Genomic DNA, 16,837 nt, shown 5'->3' with positions numbered 1-16,837 from the left:
AAGTTAAAGTTAAGTTAAAGTTAAGTTAAAGTTAAGTTAAAGTTAAGTTAAAGTTAAGTTTAAGTTAAGTTAAAGTTAAGTTAAAGGTTAGTTAAAGTTAAGTTAAAGTTAAGTTAAAGTTAAGTTAAAGTTAAGTTAAAGTTAAGTAATAGTTAAGTTATAGTTAAGTTATAGTTAAGTTAACGCTAAGTTAAAGTTAAGTTAAAGTTAAGTTAAAGCTAGGTTAAAGTTAAGCTAAAGTTAATGTTAAGTTAAGTTAACGTATTTTAAAGCTATATTGAAGATAAGTTAAAGTTATGTTATGTTATGCTCAAGTTATGTTTAAGTTAAGCTAAAGTTAAAGTAATGTTCAAGGTCAAGTTATGTGAAAACTAAGTTAAAATTAAGTTAAAGTTATGTTCAAATTAAGTTAGAGTTATGTTAATGCTTAAGTTAAGTTAAAGTTCAGTTTGACGATCTTCGAATTTCCCTGAAGTTCTGTGTATTCCCAGAAATTCTGAGAATTTCTCTGAAGATCTTCGAAGTACCCTGAAGCACTAAAAATTTCTCTGAAAGTCTACAAAACTTCCTGAATTTCTGTAATTTTTTCTGAAGCTATAAAAATTTATCTGAAGATCTCCTTTAAGTTCTGCAAATTTCTCTGAGGATCAACAAACTTCCATGAAATTCAGTATTTTTCCCTGAAGTTCTGCCAATTTGCCTAAAGCTCTGTGAACTGCCCTGAAGTACTGAAAATAACTCTTAAGATGTACGAGGATCTTTAAATTTATGTGATATTCCCTGAAGTTCTGTGAGTTTATCTAAAGTTCTGTGAACTTCTCTGAAATTCTGTTCTATTAATTTCCCTAAGGAACTAAAAAATTATCTTGAATTTACGAACATCACTGTGGTTCTGTTAATTTCTCTGAAGATCTTCAAACTTCCCTGAAGATCTGTGAACATCCCTAAAGTACTGATTATTTCTCTAAACGACGACAAACATTGCTGTAGTTCTGTAAATTACTCAGAAGTTCTACGAACTTCCCTGATTTTCTTTTGATTTATCTAAAGATTTCAGAACTTACCTGAAGATTTTTGAACTTCCCTGAAGTTTTTTTTAACTTAGCTGAAGTTTTTTAAAACTTCCTTGAAGTTTTTTAAGCTTCCCTGAAGTTTTTTAAACTTCCATGAAGTTTTTTTTTTTAATTTCCCTAAAGTTCTGCTAATTTCTCTGAAGATCTACGACCTTCGGTGTAGTACACAGCAAAAAAATGTAATATCGATCAATGTAATTCGAGCTGAAGTATGAAATAATGATGTAATAGCAAAAAACAGATACAATATTACATCAATGGATGTAATTTAGTTCGCAAAATCGATGTACATCGTACAACGTTATATTACACAACCGATGGATTGACCTGGTTGCAGCAGTTTGGATGTAATATTCAACAACTTTTTTTTCTGTGTAACATCTTCAAAACAATTTCAGATTATTCTGCGTTCTGAAGCAATTTTCAAACGACTTCAATTCGATTTTTGATCAGATGTTGGTCCTCAGAATAATTTCTGACCTCTTCGAAGAATATCTCAAGATTTTAATATCTAATCCTTATCCACCTGACCACTTCGAATATTTTCGAAACTACTTTATTTGAATTTCTGATCAGTTCTAGGTCATCGAAAAAATTCCTGCTTATTATGATCTCTTGTAGTAATATCCGAAAAGTTTCAATTGAATTATTGATCAGTTTTAGGTTCTCAGAATAATACCTGATCAATTTGGCCTATTCAAAGAATATCAAAAGGACATCGTTTGAATTTCTGTTCAGCAGTAGGTCTTCAGAATAATTATTAACTTAAATTAAATTAAATCCCGCAATTTTCTGATGTTTATAGAACTACCCTGTTCTAGCAGTTATTCGAACTTTCCTGAAAATGTACATTTACCGCTGTACCGTTATGCCGCTGTCCTGGAGTCATTGGGTTCGGCCCTGGCTCATAGACATTTCAAAGTCAACAATGTCTGCATGATGTTTATACATCGGTTCAAACTATGCGTATTGATAAGTTTTCTGAAAAGATTTGGATCTAGGTACATAGTTTGCTTTGATAGTCTTTCACAGTTTCTCTAGCATTCTCTAGTCTTAGCTCATTAGACTTTAATGGCGGTAAGCTCCAACTCGGATTAACTTTTAATACCGTCCCTGTTTGTATGATCTGAAAAATGTTTGCTCAGAATTATGTTGATTAACTCTGATGTCGACATCAAACCAGCCGGACATTCTTGATCGGGATTTAATCCGAGGATAATACCGGTTGGAGCTTACCACCATAAAAGCTGTGTTTTACTTATTTCCCCTTTTTCAACCGCTCATCTAAATATTTACTTCAAAATCCTTGGATAAATCTTCAATTCGGCTTTATTTTCTTGTTTATTTTCTATCGGTCTATGTTCTGCAACCGAGTGGCAACCACTAACGCCAGGGAGGCAACTGAACACCTGGACTCATCAACTCAATGGCCAGGACCCATGGCTGTGCTTATTTTCGAAGGAAGGCATGACACCACCAAAGCAACCAAGGAAGTCATCAATCACCACCAACAGACGAGTTTCCTTTGTGGTTCGACACATGGACGGAGCATTTGTGTTTTGATAAAGTATATAAATGATTGGGGTATTTCACTAAAATTTTACGCGACCCCTAGTTTTCACTCTGCCACAGACCTTAAGGGTAACCCTCATTAGATCCTATTGCGTTGCATTGACGTAAATTTTACAGTTAGACAATATATTTAGCTGCCGCTTTACCGCATTGCGTCAGATCCGGATCTAATGTGGGTGGCCCTGTAAATTTGGAAACTTGATCATGTAAACACTAGGCATCATTGTCTGGTAGTTCGTTCAAAAATGATACAACAATCGTCAAGCTCGCTGTAACGTCACCTAGTGCCTCGTCATCCACGAATTGGCGCCTATGTCAGTAGTCTAATAACTCTTAGCGCGCTGATGGCATGGTTCCAATGCCGCATAGAGAGTTGCTACAATGATATTAGGTTAGCTAAGGTCAGTTAACTGACTGGTGGGGAACGGGAGCTTTAGCAATGACTATTATGTATGCATTTCTATAACGTTATCTAACAACAATGGTGTGTACTGTTTACAAAATCATGTTTGTAATTCTAATGTGTTGTATGGTTGAAAGCATTTGAAAAAGTTAGATTCTGATGTTTTGCACAGTTGAAAACTTCAGAAAACAATAAAATTTGGGTACAATTGAAAGCATCTGAAAAATGACTGATTCTAATATTTTGTACAACTGAATACATTAGAAAGCATCCATATTTGAAAACATCTGAACAACGTTTAGTACATAGTACGTTAGAACTGTTTCATACATTTGAAAACATCAGAGAACTATAAGCTGTAGGTACAATTGAAAACATCCGAGAAAAAAATTTGTTTGTACATATAAAAACATCCCAAAATCGTTTGATTCTAATGTCACACGATTTAAATTCTTGATGTCAAAACAACATTACAATAGCAAAATTTTGTTCGAAAATGTTTAATGTGTTGGATGTGAAAATACCCATGATGGGTATTTGATACTTTTTCTTAAACCGGAAGCCACAAACTTGGATTTCAAAATGGCTTTCGTTATCGATTTCGGTCTCTAGAGATAACCCTGATTAAAAAAATACTCATATTGATGGGTATTGTACAGTATTTCCCACATTTCATAAATCGGAAGCGGCCATTTTAAATTGTAGCCGGATATCGATTTTTGACCTCTAGACCTCGCTGCAATTCCAAAAATACCCATATTGACGGGCATTTTATAGTATTTCGCACTTTTTCTGATACCGGAAGCCACTATCTTTCATTTCAACCTCGGCGTCACCCTGATTCCAGAAATATCCATATTGATGGATATTTGACGTATTTCCCTATTTTTCTAAAACTGGAAGCAGCCATATTTGATTTCAAAATGACGTCGGATATCAATTTCCTCTAGACATCACCCCGATTTTAAAAATACCCATTTTGATAGATATTTCCCTATTTTCTGAAACCGGAAGCGACCATCTTCGATTTCAAAATGGCTCAGGAACCTTTTTGCGTCACCCCGATCCCAAAAATACCCATATTGTTGGTATTTGTCTATTTGGATGTGGCCAAAGGAACTAAATTTGAGTTCCATTGAAACAGAAATTGAATTCTCATGTAATTTGATATGTCGCATGATGGGTTTGACCTTAATCAGATGATGGCTTCTTCCACCGGGACACCCGGAATGTGTCCGAATTAGGCCAAAGTGGTTCCTGGAACTAAATTTGAGTTCCATTGAACTAGTCTTTGAATTCTCATGTAATTTGATGTGTCGCATGGTGGGTTTGACCCTAATCAGATGTTGGCCTCTTCCCCCGGGACACCCGGAATATGTCCGGATGTGGCCAAAGTGGTTCTTGGAACTAGATTTGAGTTCTATTAAACCAGAAATTGAATTCTTATGTATTTTGATGTGTCGCATGATGGGTTTGACCCTAATCAGATGTTGGCCTCTTCCCCCGGGACACCCGGAATATGTCCGGATGTGGCCAAAGTGGTTCTTGGAACTAGATTTGAGTTCCATTGAACCAGAAATTGAATTCTTATGTATTTTGATGTGTCGCATGATTTGTTTGACCCTAATCAGATGTTGGCCTCTTCCCCCGGGACACCCGGAATGTATCCAGACGTGGCCAAAGTGGTTCTTGGAACTAGATTTGAGTTCCATTGAACTAGTCTTTGAATTCCTGTGTATTTTGATGTGTTACATGATGGGGTTAGTTTGTAAGATATTATTGTTAGGTTAAGATCTATTTAATAAAAAAAAAAACATATGTTAGTTATAAGAATAAGATAAATAAAGATTATTGATGAAGTCATGTTCATGCTTCAACAGTTTTTATTTTTATTAATTTAAAACCCATTGAAAAAGAAAATGGTGGTGAACAACCGGAAGCGCGCCGGGGCGCCTGGGGGCGGACAAAATGGCCGAAACGATCAGTTTTTTGACAGGTATCGTTTTCGCCTCAGGCGCCCAAATGTTGCAAATATGGTCGCCCCCGGCGCGCCGGCGACCAAAATTGGACCAAGCGGCGCCGCGAGGTTCGAGTCGCCCAAGTCCGCCCCGTCCGCCGAGCGGTCCGGGGGCGAGCCGTGGGCGACTAGCCCGCTGTATGTGGGTATGGTCGCCCCCGGCGCGCCGGCGACCAAAATTGGACCAAGCGGCGCCGCGAGGTTCGAGTCGCCCAAGTCCGCCCCGTCCGCCGAGCGGTCCGGGGGCGAGCCGTGGGCGACTAGCCCGCTGTATGTGGGCAAGAATTCGACAGTGAGCATGCATAAGGGCGAATACGCGATGATCGATTCTCTTTATCGATTTTCTCTTTGCATTGCTACAGCTAAGCGAAACAAATTTCTAGAATTTGTTCAATGCAGAGTAGTAACAGGTTGTATTGGCTATCAAAGCCCACACGAATTGCCGGCGAAAAAGTGACGTCATTTGACATTGAGCGACTTGAAGACTGATCGTTCGCCCTTTGTCCGGGATGCGGACGAAGGGCGACTCGCCCCGCTAGAGTAATTTCATCCGCCGGGCTACCAAATGGCGCTCCGGGATCCGGACGAAAGGCGACTCGCCCCGCTAGAGTAATTTCATCCGCCGGGCGACCAAATGGCGGATGGAACTTAGCAATTTTTTTGTGATTTTTTTCGCGGCGACTGATTACGTGGTCAGTCGTTTTTTCATATCGTGCGTGTATAGACGCGTTTTTTTTTATCATCCGCGTTGCAAAATTGGCCTCCGATGGCAAAGTTGATGGTAAGTACTGAACAGTTGTAATTATTTCAACAAATTTTATCTTCTTGACAGTACGTGAATTTTTATTTTCCGAAATAAAGTGCTGCAAATCACGCTGCCTGTCTGCAATCGGTGAGCACTATCGACGGTAACCGACGAGGAAAATGCGATTTTCCTCCCTCTTGCTAGCGCTACTGGCGCTGGCTTCCACGGGAACGGCAACGAAGCTGAATTACCCACGCGTTCTGCTGCCAATCTTCGATCACATTTCGGTCAACTTTACCCTCGAAGTGGTGGAGAAAGGCTGCTTCAAATGGACTTCTTCCCGGTTGGATCTGATTCAGATTAAACCCGCATACGATGAAACGAATGATGACTGCTCCTACCGGGTGGTGGTCACCGTGATCAATAAGGAAAGGCGCAGGAATACGGCGATTATGCTGGCGGAGGATTTGGTGACGGGGGAAGTGCTTAGGTGCGATGTTATTTTGGATATGATTGACCAGTTGGGAGTGTTGACAACGACTCGGGAGTTGTATTTGGAAGAGGCCCCGGAAACGTTCGAACTGTGGGCTTTGTATGATCAGGGTAATGCATTTACGACACTGGAAGGAATCGAAGTGTAATTATTATTAAAAATTGATTCGCTGGAGGAATCCGGCTGAGTTAAACATTCTTACTGATGCAACGCATCAATAAGGATGTTTAATTCATCCGGATTCCTCCGGCGGATCAATTTTGATGTAATTTATTGTTTTCCAAAATTGATCCGCTGGAGGAATCCGGCTGAGTTGAGCAGCCTTATTCATGCGTTGCATCAGTTAGGATGCATAACTCAGCCGGATTCCTCCAGCGGATCAATTTTGGAAAGTAATTACAAATTCTAACAGACAGATGAAAAATTTTGATGATTTTTTAAAATACTTTTTTTCAGCCGACTGCTTCCACTGATCCGCTGGAGGAATCCTAACTGATGCAACGCATGCCAATGCCGGATCCCGATGTTTATGTTTAAGGTAAAGTTAAGTTAAATTTTTATTAAAATTAAGTAAAAGTTAAAGTTATTTCAATGTTTAGTTAAATTAAGTATGCAACAACTAAATTTAAGTTAAATTATGTTGAAGTTAATTTAAAGTTCGGCTAATTAAGTTAGAGTTATGTTAATTTTATACTACAATTATGTTAAAGTAAAGTTAAAGTTAAGTTCATGTTATGTTAAAGTTAAAGTTATGTTAATGGTAAGATAAACATTTGTTAAAACAAAAGTTAAAATTTAGTTAATATTACGTTAAAATTAAGCTAGAGTTAAGTTAAGGTTATGTTTAAGTTAAGTTAAAGGTAAGTTACAGTTATGTTCATGTTAAGATACAGTTAAGTTAATTTATGTTTAAGATAAAGTTATGTTGAAGTTAAGTTAACGTTAAGTTAAAGTTAAGTTAAGGTTATGTTAATGGTAAGTTAAAATTATGTTAAGGTGAAGTTTATTCAAATTGATGTATAAGTTATGTTAAAGTTAAATTTAAATTAAATTTATGTTAAAGTTCAAGTAACGTTAAAGTTATGGTTATGTTAAGTTATAATTAATTTAAATTCAAAGTTATGTTAAAGTTAAAGCTATGCTAAAAATAAATTAAATTTATAGTGAATTTGTTTCAATTTAAGTTGAAGTTTTGCTAAAATTATGTTCAAGTAAAGTTAAGTTAAAGTTATGCTATAGGTAAGTTAAAGTTAAGTTAAAGTTACGTTAAAGTTAAGTTAAGTTTAAGTTAAATTTAAGTTAAATTAAGTTAACGTTATGTTAAAGTTGATGCTTAAGTTAAGTTAAAGTTCAGTTAATTTTAGGATAAAGTTATGTTAAAATCAAGTTAAAATTACGTTAAGTTAACGATATGTTAAGTTAATGTTCGGTTAAAGTTAAAGTTATGTTAATGCTAAAGTTATGTTAAATTTAAGTTAAAATTTAAAGTTAAGTTAAAGTTAAGTTAATGTTAGGTTAAAGTTATGTCAAAATTTAAGTTATGTTAATTAATTAAATTAAGGTTATTAAAATTAAGTTAAAGTTAAGTTAAGTTAAAGTTAAGTTAAAGTTAAGTTAAAGTTAAGTTAAAGTTCAGTTAAAGTTAAGTTAAAGTTAAGTTAAAGTTAAGTTCAGTTAAAGTTAAGTTAAAGTTAAGTTCAAGTTAAAGTTAAGTTCAAGTTAAGTTAAAGTTAAGTTCAGTTAAAGTTAAGTTAAAGTTAAGTTCAAGTTAAAGTTCAAGTTAAAGTTAAGTTCAAGTTGAGTTAAAGTTATGTTAAAGTTAAGTTAAAGTTAAGTCAAAGTTAAGTTAAAGTTAGGTTAAAGTTAAGTTAAAGTTAAGTTAAAATTAAGTTAAAGTTAAGTTAAAGTTAAGTTAAGTTAAAGTTAAGTTAAAGTTAAGTTAAAGTTAAGTTAAAGTTAAGTTAAAGTTAAGTTAAAGTTAAGTTCAAGATAAGTAAAAGTTAAGTTAAAGTTGAGTTAAATTTAAAGTTAAGTTAAAGTTAAGTTAAAGTTAAGTTAAAGTTAAGTTAAAGTTAAGTTAAAGTTAAGTTAAAGTTAAGTTAAAGTTAAGTTGAAGTTAAGTTCAGTTAAAGTTAAGTTAAAGTTAAGTTCAAGTTAAAGTTCAAGTTAAAGTTAAGTTCAAGTTAAGTTAAAGTTATGTTAAAGTTAAGTTAAAGTTAAGTTAAAGTTAAGTTAAAGTTAAGTTAAAGTTAAGTTAAAGTTAAGTTAAAGTTAAGTTAAAGTTAAGTTAAAGTTAAGTTAAGTTAAAGTTAAGTTAAGTTAAAGTTAAGTTAAAGTTAAGTTAAAGTTAAGTTAAAGTTCAGTTAAAGTTAAGTTAAAGTTAAGTTAAAGTTGAGTTAAAGTTAAGTTAAAGTTAAGATCAAGTTAAGTTAAAGTTAAGTTCAAGTTAAGTTAAAGTTAAGTCAAAGTTAAGTTAAAGTTAAGTTTAGTTAAAGTTAAGTTAAAGTTAAGTTTAAGTTAAAGTTATGTTAAAGGTAAGTTAAAGTTAAGTTAAAGTTAAGTTAAAATTAAGTTAAAGTTAAGTTAAAGTTAAGTTCAGTTAAAGTTAAGTTCAGTTAAAGTTAAGTTAAGTTAAAGTTAAGTTAAAGTTGAGTTGAAGTTAAGTTAAAGTTAAGTTCAAGATAAGTTAAAGTTAAGTTTAAGTTAAAGTTAAGTTAAAGTTGAGTTTAAGTCAAGTTAAAGTTAGGTTAAAGTTAAGTTAAAGTTAAGTTAAAGTTAAGTTTAAGTTAAGTTCAAGTTTTGTTAATATAAAAGTTAAGTTAAAATTAAGTTCAAGTTAAGTTAAAGTTAAGTTAAAGTTAAGTTAAAGTTAAGTTCAGTTAAAGTTAAGTTAAAGTTAAGTTCAAGTTAAGTTCAAGTTAAAGTTAAGTTCAAGTTAAGTTAAAGTTATGTTAAAGTTAAGTTAAAGTTAAGTTAAAGTTATGTTAATGTTAAGTTCAAGTTAAGTTAAAGTTATATTCAAGTTAAAGTTAAGTTCAAGTTAAAGTTAAGTTAAAGTTGAGTTTAAGTTAAGTTAAAGTTAAGTTCAAGTTAAGTTAAAGTTATGTTAAAGTTAAGTAGAAGTTAAGTTAAAGTTAAGTTAAAGTTAAGTTCAAGTTAAAGTTATGTTAAAGTTAAGTTAAAGTTATGTTAAAGTTAAGTTAAAGTTAAGTTCAAGTTAAGTTCCAGTTAAAGTTAAGTTAAGTTAAGTTCAAGTTAAAGTTAAGTTAAAGTTAAGTTAAAGTTAAGTTAAAGTTAAGTTAAAGTTAAGTTAAAGTTATGTTAAAGTTATGTTCAAGTTAAGTTAAAGTTATGTTCAAGTTAAAGTTAAGTTCAAGTTAAAGTTAAGTTAAAGTTGAGTTTAAGTTAAGTTAAAATTAAGTTCAAGTTAAGTTAAAGTTAAGTTAAAGTTAAGTTAAAGTTAAGTTCAAGTTAAAGTTAAGTTAAAGTTAAGTTCAAGTTATGTTATAGTTATGTTAAAGTTAATTTAAAGTTAAGTTAAAGTTAAGTTAAGTTAAAGTTAAAGTTAAGTTAAAGATAAGTTAAAGTTAAGTTAAAGTTTAGTTAAAGTTAAGTTAAAGTTAAGCTAAAGTTAAGTTAAAGTTAAGTTAAAGTTAAAGTTAAGTTTAAATTAAATTTAAGTTAAGTTAAGTTAAGTTAACGTTATGTTAAAGTTAAAGTTATGTTAAAGTTAAAGTGAATGCTTAAGTTAAGGTAAAGTTCAGTTAATTTTAGGGTAAAGTTATGTTAAATTTAAGTTAAAATTACTTTAAGTTAAAGTTAAGTTAAAGATATGTTAAGTTAATGTTCGGTTTAAGTTAAAGTTTTGTTAATATAAAAGTTATGTTTAATATAGGTTAAAATTTGAAGTTAAGTTAAAGTTAAGTTAATGTTAGGTTAAAGTTATGTTAAAATTTAAGTTATGTTAAATTTAAGTCAAAGTAAAGTTAAGGTTATGTTAAAGTTTATTTAAAGTTAAGTTAAAATTTAGTTAAAGTTAAGTTAAGTTTAAGTTAAGTTTAAGTTAAGTTTAAGTTAAGTTTAAGTTAAGTTTAAGTTTACGTTAAGTTTAAGTTAAATTATCCCGTAATTTAACAATCGTTTAATAAATGTATAATAGTGTCTAATGAAACATTATTTCACATGATAATCAAGCGTCTATATACACCTTTATATCATCGCTGTTTAAGGAAGTAATGATGTCTAATGAACGCTGAATAATCAAATATTTGATCGAATAAGCTCTGTTACAATTTTTGTAAGTCGAAGAAAAGCTTCTCGACATACCTTATTCAACACCAAATACTTCGATGTTGTAGTTGAATAAATTCTCCAGATTTGTGTGAACAAAGCCTGAACAGAAGTTAATATTTAAAATAGTACAAGTATTATTAAGCATGAAGTGCTTTAAAATAGTCAAGAAGTCGTTTCTTCAATAGGCAATTGTTTGTTGGGAAGTAAATGTTAGGTTAAAGTTATGTTAAAATTGATTTTTGGCCTCTATTCGTGACCCAAATTCTAAAAATACCCATATTTATGGACTTTTGAAATTATTTTTAACTTTTTGTGGAACTGGAAGCCGCCACATTTGATTTCAAAATGGCATCGGATATCGATTTTCTCTAGACGATAACCTCCAAAAACCTTCCAAAAAATCCCATATTGATTGATATTGGACAGTAATTCCCACTTTTTCTGAAACCTGAAGCACCTCTTCTTGGATCTCGGAATTCAAAATGGCGTCGGATGCCTAATTCCAATCTCTAGACGTCACTCGATCCCAAAAATACCCATTTTATACATAATTGACAGTATTCCCAAGTTTTCTTAAACCAGAAGCCGCCATCTTTAATTTCAGAATCTTATCGGATATCGATTAGCGGCCTTTAGTCATTACCCCGATTCTAAAAATACCCTATTTATGGATATTTGACACTATTTCTGCAACAGGAATCCTCCACCTTGGATTTCAAAGTAGCGTCGGATATCGATTTCCTATATCTACACGTCACCCCGATTCCAAAAATACCCATATCGATGTATATGGTATCAACGGTATCAACGGTATATGACAATATATCCCATATTTGATTTAAAAATGGCGTCGGATACCGATTTCCAGTTGATTGTAGATTGTAGATTGCAGTAGAGTTGGAAACTTGATCATGTAAACACTACGCATCATTGTCTGGTAGTTCGTTAAAAAATGATACAACAATCGTCAAGCTCGCTGTAACGTCACCTAGTGCCTCGTCATCCACGAATTGGCGCCTATGTCAGTAGTCTAATAACTCTTAGCGCGCTGATGGCATGGTTCCAATGCCGCATAGAGAGTTGCTACAATGATATTAGGTTAGCTAAGGTCAGTTAACTGACTGGTGGGGAACGGGAGCTATAGCAATGACTATTATGTATGCATTTCTATAACGTTATCTAACAACAATGGTGTGTACTGTTTACAAAATCATGTTTTAATTCTAATGTGTTGTATGGTTGAAAGCATTTGAAAAAGTTAGATTCTAATGTTTTGCACATTTGAAAACATCCGAAAACAATAAGTTCTTAGTACAATTGAAAACACCCGAAAATCATTTTGTTTTAATGTCTTGTACATTTGACAACATCAGGAAGCATCTACATTTGAAAATACCCGAAGAACGTTAAATTTTAACGTTTTGTACGTCTAAAATCATCTAAAAAAAAATTCGATTAAAATTCTCGACGACAGAACATTTGAATAGCAAAATTTTATTTCTCGTTACCTAGTATAAATACATCTAAATCGCAATGTTTTCTAATGTTTGATGCCAGGAATACATTTTATTTCGATGCTGATGTAGACATCAAACGTTAGGCAAACGTAAATTTTTATTCGAGTTCCCGCGGGACACCCGGAATATGTCCGGATGTGGCCAAAGTGGTTCTTGGAACTAAATTTGAGTTCCATTGAACCAGAAATTGAATTCTCATGTAATTTGATGTGTCGCATGATTTGTTTGACCCTAATCAGATGTTGGCCTCTTCCCCCGGGACACCCGGAATATGTCCGGATGTGGCCAAAGTGGTTCTTGGAACTAAATTTGAGTTCCATTGAACCAGAAATTGAATTCTCATGTATTTTGATGTGTCGCATGATGGGTTTGATCCTAATCAGACGTTGGCCTCTTCCCCCGGGACACCCGGAATATGTCCGGATGTGGCCAAAGTGGTTCTTGGAACTAGATTTGAGTTCCATTGAACTAGTCTTTGAATTCTCATGTAATTTGATGTGTCGCATGGTGGGTTTGACCCTAATCAGATGCTGGCTGCATCCCCCGGGACACCCGGAATGTGTCTCGATGTGGCCAAAGTGGTTCTTGGAACTAGATTTGAGTTCCATTGAACTAGTAATTAAATTGTCATGTAATTTGATTTGTCGCATGATGCGGTTGACTTAGCTTGTAAGATATTATTGTTAGGTTAAGGTCTATTTAATAAAAAAAACATATGTTAGTTATAAGAAAATGAAAAATAAAATTTATTGATGAAGTCATGTTTATGCTTCAACTGTTTTCATTTTTATTAATTTAAAACCCATTGAAAAAGAAAATGGTGGTGAACAATCGGGAGCGCGCCGGGGCGCCTGGGGGCGGACAAAATGGCCGAAACGATCAGTTTTTTGACAGGTATCGTTTTCGCCTCAGGCGCCCAAATGTTGCAAATATGGTCGCCCCCGGCGCGCCGGCGACCAAAATTGGACCAAGCGGCGCCGCGAGGTTCGAGTCGCCCAAGTCCGCCCCGTCCGCCGAGCGGTCCGGGGGCGAGCCGTGGGCGACTAGCCCGCTGTATGTGGGAGGCAACAGCAGACGCACCGAGAAACGTTAAATCTAGTGAGTTATTAACAAAAGAGAAAATCGACGAAGAGAATCGATCATCGCGTATAGGCCCTTATGCATGCTCACTGTCGAATTAATCGTTTGAGGCCTCGTTTGAGGCATACTGAAGCATTAAGAAGGTGATATGTGTCACTATAGGAAATCATCATCGTTGCAAATAAAAAGAAATTAAACTTTGCTTCAGTACCGTCAACCTCCATGTCCATGGGGAGGGAGTAGTAACTGTTAGCTACTGTTAGCAGAAACTCATTGTTATTAAAATAATTTACTCATTAATGAGTAAAGCCACACAGAAACAAAATCCATTGGCAAAATTACTATATTGATGGTTTAAATTAAATACTCCCACCAATAGATTTGTGCAGAAACGAAATTCATTTAATTTTACTATTTTTTCTATCAAAACTACTATGCCGTTTGAGTAAGCATAGTAGTTTTGACAGAATGGTATTAACTTTGTTTATATTTATAGTCAACTATACTGAAATCATGGTAGATTTAACGGCATTAAGCGTAGTTGTACTGAAAATAAGTGTTTTCTGCAAAATAGTATTTCTTACTATGGTCTTTGTTTCAGTGCACCTTTATCAAAAATGGGTTAACCTTTACTCACAAAAGGGTACTTGACTGTTACCGTGCAAGCGTAGGGTTTGTTTTCGTTTTGTTGTTTATTTTTACTTTAGAATGACAGTTCTTACAGCAAACAAAATATTTCTCACAGCTAACAAAAAATTTCATCTCACTTAACACGCAAATCGCACCAATACGAACCCACCTGGAGAGGACTATAGGATTGTTTATCACCACTTATAAGAGCAACCGTAACGGTCGTTGTCATTTGCGCGACTATTTTAACAGCGCACAGCGCTCTCATTTTAGTTTAGTCACTCTTCTCCACACCGGTCGCTGCTATCGCGGTTATCAATTTACTCGCCGTAGTCCGTACCGGTAGTGAGCATTTTGACATTTCTACGAATAGCAACCTTTCTCTTGCGCTGCTAAATTTGGTAACGCGCTTCTCACCGAGAAGCCGACTGCTATTTTAGTTACTCGTATGGCAACCCCCGATACGGTAGCTGCGCTATGATGAGGGCTGCTAAAATGAGTTTAGCAGCGTACCGTTACGGTTGCTCTAAGGTCTCGATGAAAATTTTAAATTGTCCTCGCGTAACATTTGAAAAGGCCCTATCCTCGATTCTCTTCATCGACTTTCTCTTTGGTTAACCACGGCAACATAAACGAATTTCTCACTAAGCTCGCAGCACAGTTCGACAGAAGATGGTGTTAGCCGTGTTGGCTTGCGCCTGAAACAACACACTGCATGGGATATTCTTTTGCAGTCGGTTTATTCACGAAAGAGAAAATCGATTAAGAGAATCGATCAACAATGATATGCCCTTTTCGCGCGAGCTATCTGCTTTGAGCTAAAGAGCCTGAATTTTTAAAGAGACGACATGTCAAAATTGGAACAATCGTTTGTCAAAGTCATAGGAAAAGTCATTCCAATCGAGCAGAAGACCTGTCAAATGGATAAGATGTCGCCTCTTTATAAATTCAGGCTCTTTACTTTGAGCTAACGACAGACTTTTCATGTCCAACGAAGGTTACAAGAACATTCAAACCGTCGATCTTATTTGTGCAAGAAGAAATTATTTCGACAGTGAGCATTCATAAGGGCGTATACGCGATGATCGATTCTCTTCATCGATTTTCTCTTTTGTTAATAACTCGCTAGATTTAACGTTTGTCGGTGCGTTTGCTGTTGCTTTTGATAGTCAATGCAACCTGTTACAACTCTTCATTGAACAAATTCTACAAAATTGTTTCGCTTAGCTGTAGCAATGCAAAGAGAAAATCGATGAAGAGAATCGATCATCGCTTATACGCCCTTATGCATGCTCACTGTCGATTTCGTTTGCGGTTACGGATGAACAAGCGCATGAAAAAGTGAGGGAGCTCACCTCTATATTTTCAAGTTATGGAATTTCTTCGATCGCACGGCTTGTGGTCCGAGGTCAAGACATAAAATCATTGACCGGAATTTTCGAAGTGTACTACGAAGGGATGATTTATAGGCTCGATACTGCGGCGAAGGCGATTGACGTGCTAGTAAAGTTTAACGGCGTCTTTGGTCTTCAATTTTCACGAATTTCCAGACTGGTGTGGAACTTCATATGTTCATTCATCTACGATATACCAATTCAAGAGCAATACGAAGCTATTAATAACCTCAAGCGGTTTTTGATAACAGAATAAAAATGTTCGTATGTATGATTCCAGAATGCTTAAATGCTTTTTCGTCCACTTACTCTTATTTTGACTACCTGACCAATATACATAGAATTCCAAGAGTATATAGATATGAATGTACGTTCGCAGAATGCTATCAAAAGCTATCTAATTGGTATGCTTTTAAACGACATATATTAGGACACGTAGAAACTCCATCGAATCCCGAGCAATATGAACAAGTTAGCGGAACCAACTCGGAAACCAGTAGCATTGTTTTAAGAAACCAGGACAATGTTGAAGCCGAAATGCAGTCACCACAGACAGGTAGTTTAGAACAGCACGATACCGTCTACGATGCCATTACGGCTTAGTTATCAAAGCTAGTGGAAACGTTGTTCATATGATTAATTTTAGGAATGAGGTAAAATATAAAGGATTTAAAGAGTATGCGCATATTATTTCCTCACGTAAAAATGTTTGTTTCACGTTGTGTATGAAAGCAGCGTTGCAGTTTGCTAATGACCTTCTCAATGAAACATTTTTTAATTCACCTTTCGAAGCAAAAATTCATAGCTGTGACATTGCTTCTAATTTATATTTCAAGGATTTGCCACTACCGTTGCCATTTAAAATCAATCAGGAACTTAGAAGAGCAGCTAGTATCCACACAAAAGGATGAGAATTTAAAGTTGAATCATGTGTAACTAAATCGGAGACAGGAGCAATTGATTTGTACGAAATAGTAGACCTCCCTAATAAAAATTGTATGGTTAATTTGCTTAACGACGTGTTCTGGGTATCATCCAAACCATTTGTGGAATAGTTCAATGATTTGGGTTATCATTCGTTTATGGTTATTTTTCATTAGGGCTGTTGGTTACAACTACGAATGAATTATATATAGTAAGACGACAATGGATGGTAGGAGAATTCGACGAACATTTTTTAGCTTATTCTGTTGAAGACGTAACTGATAGATTTTCTATTCATAGCATAAATGATATTGATGGGCCATCAATTATGATTTACACCGCTAACAACAAACAATTATTTCGAAAATGTTCACGGATAGAAATTTCCTTATACCTTCCGGCAAATTTCTATTGCTGATTATTCATAAAATGTATAAGTCAACTAATAAGCAGACGCCTTGCAAAAAGTTAATGAAGATCATGTGTCAAATGAAATGTATAAGCGGTCACACATACCTTTTATGCATTATTATAGGATCTATGTGGTTTGTCTTATGGATTATATAAGGCTGATGTTTTGGCAAAAATATATAAGTGAAACACATGAATAAAATAATTGATTTTCGTTTCGTGTTGAGATGGCAACCACTACACTCCATGTGCCCCCACTATTTTTCCACACCACTGGGGTATTTT

General features: G+C 34.5%; 1 pseudogene; it reads left to right on the top strand.

Moving 5' to 3' along the window:
• Positions 1–15,473, top strand: part of LOC135701474 (uncharacterized) — a 32,139-nt pseudogene extending 16,666 nt beyond the window's left edge.
• Positions 15,474–16,837: the final 1,364 nt, after the last annotated feature.

This window comes from Ochlerotatus camptorhynchus, unplaced genomic scaffold (genome assembly GCF_037179485.1).
Source record: "Ochlerotatus camptorhynchus isolate MF236.1 unplaced genomic scaffold, CSIRO-AGI_Acam_v1.1 ptg000164l, whole genome shotgun sequence".
NCBI lineage: Eukaryota > Metazoa > Arthropoda > Insecta > Diptera > Culicidae > Ochlerotatus > Ochlerotatus camptorhynchus.
The sequence above is the reverse complement of the archived record's forward strand: the minus strand, read 5'-3'. Positions and strand labels throughout refer to the sequence as shown.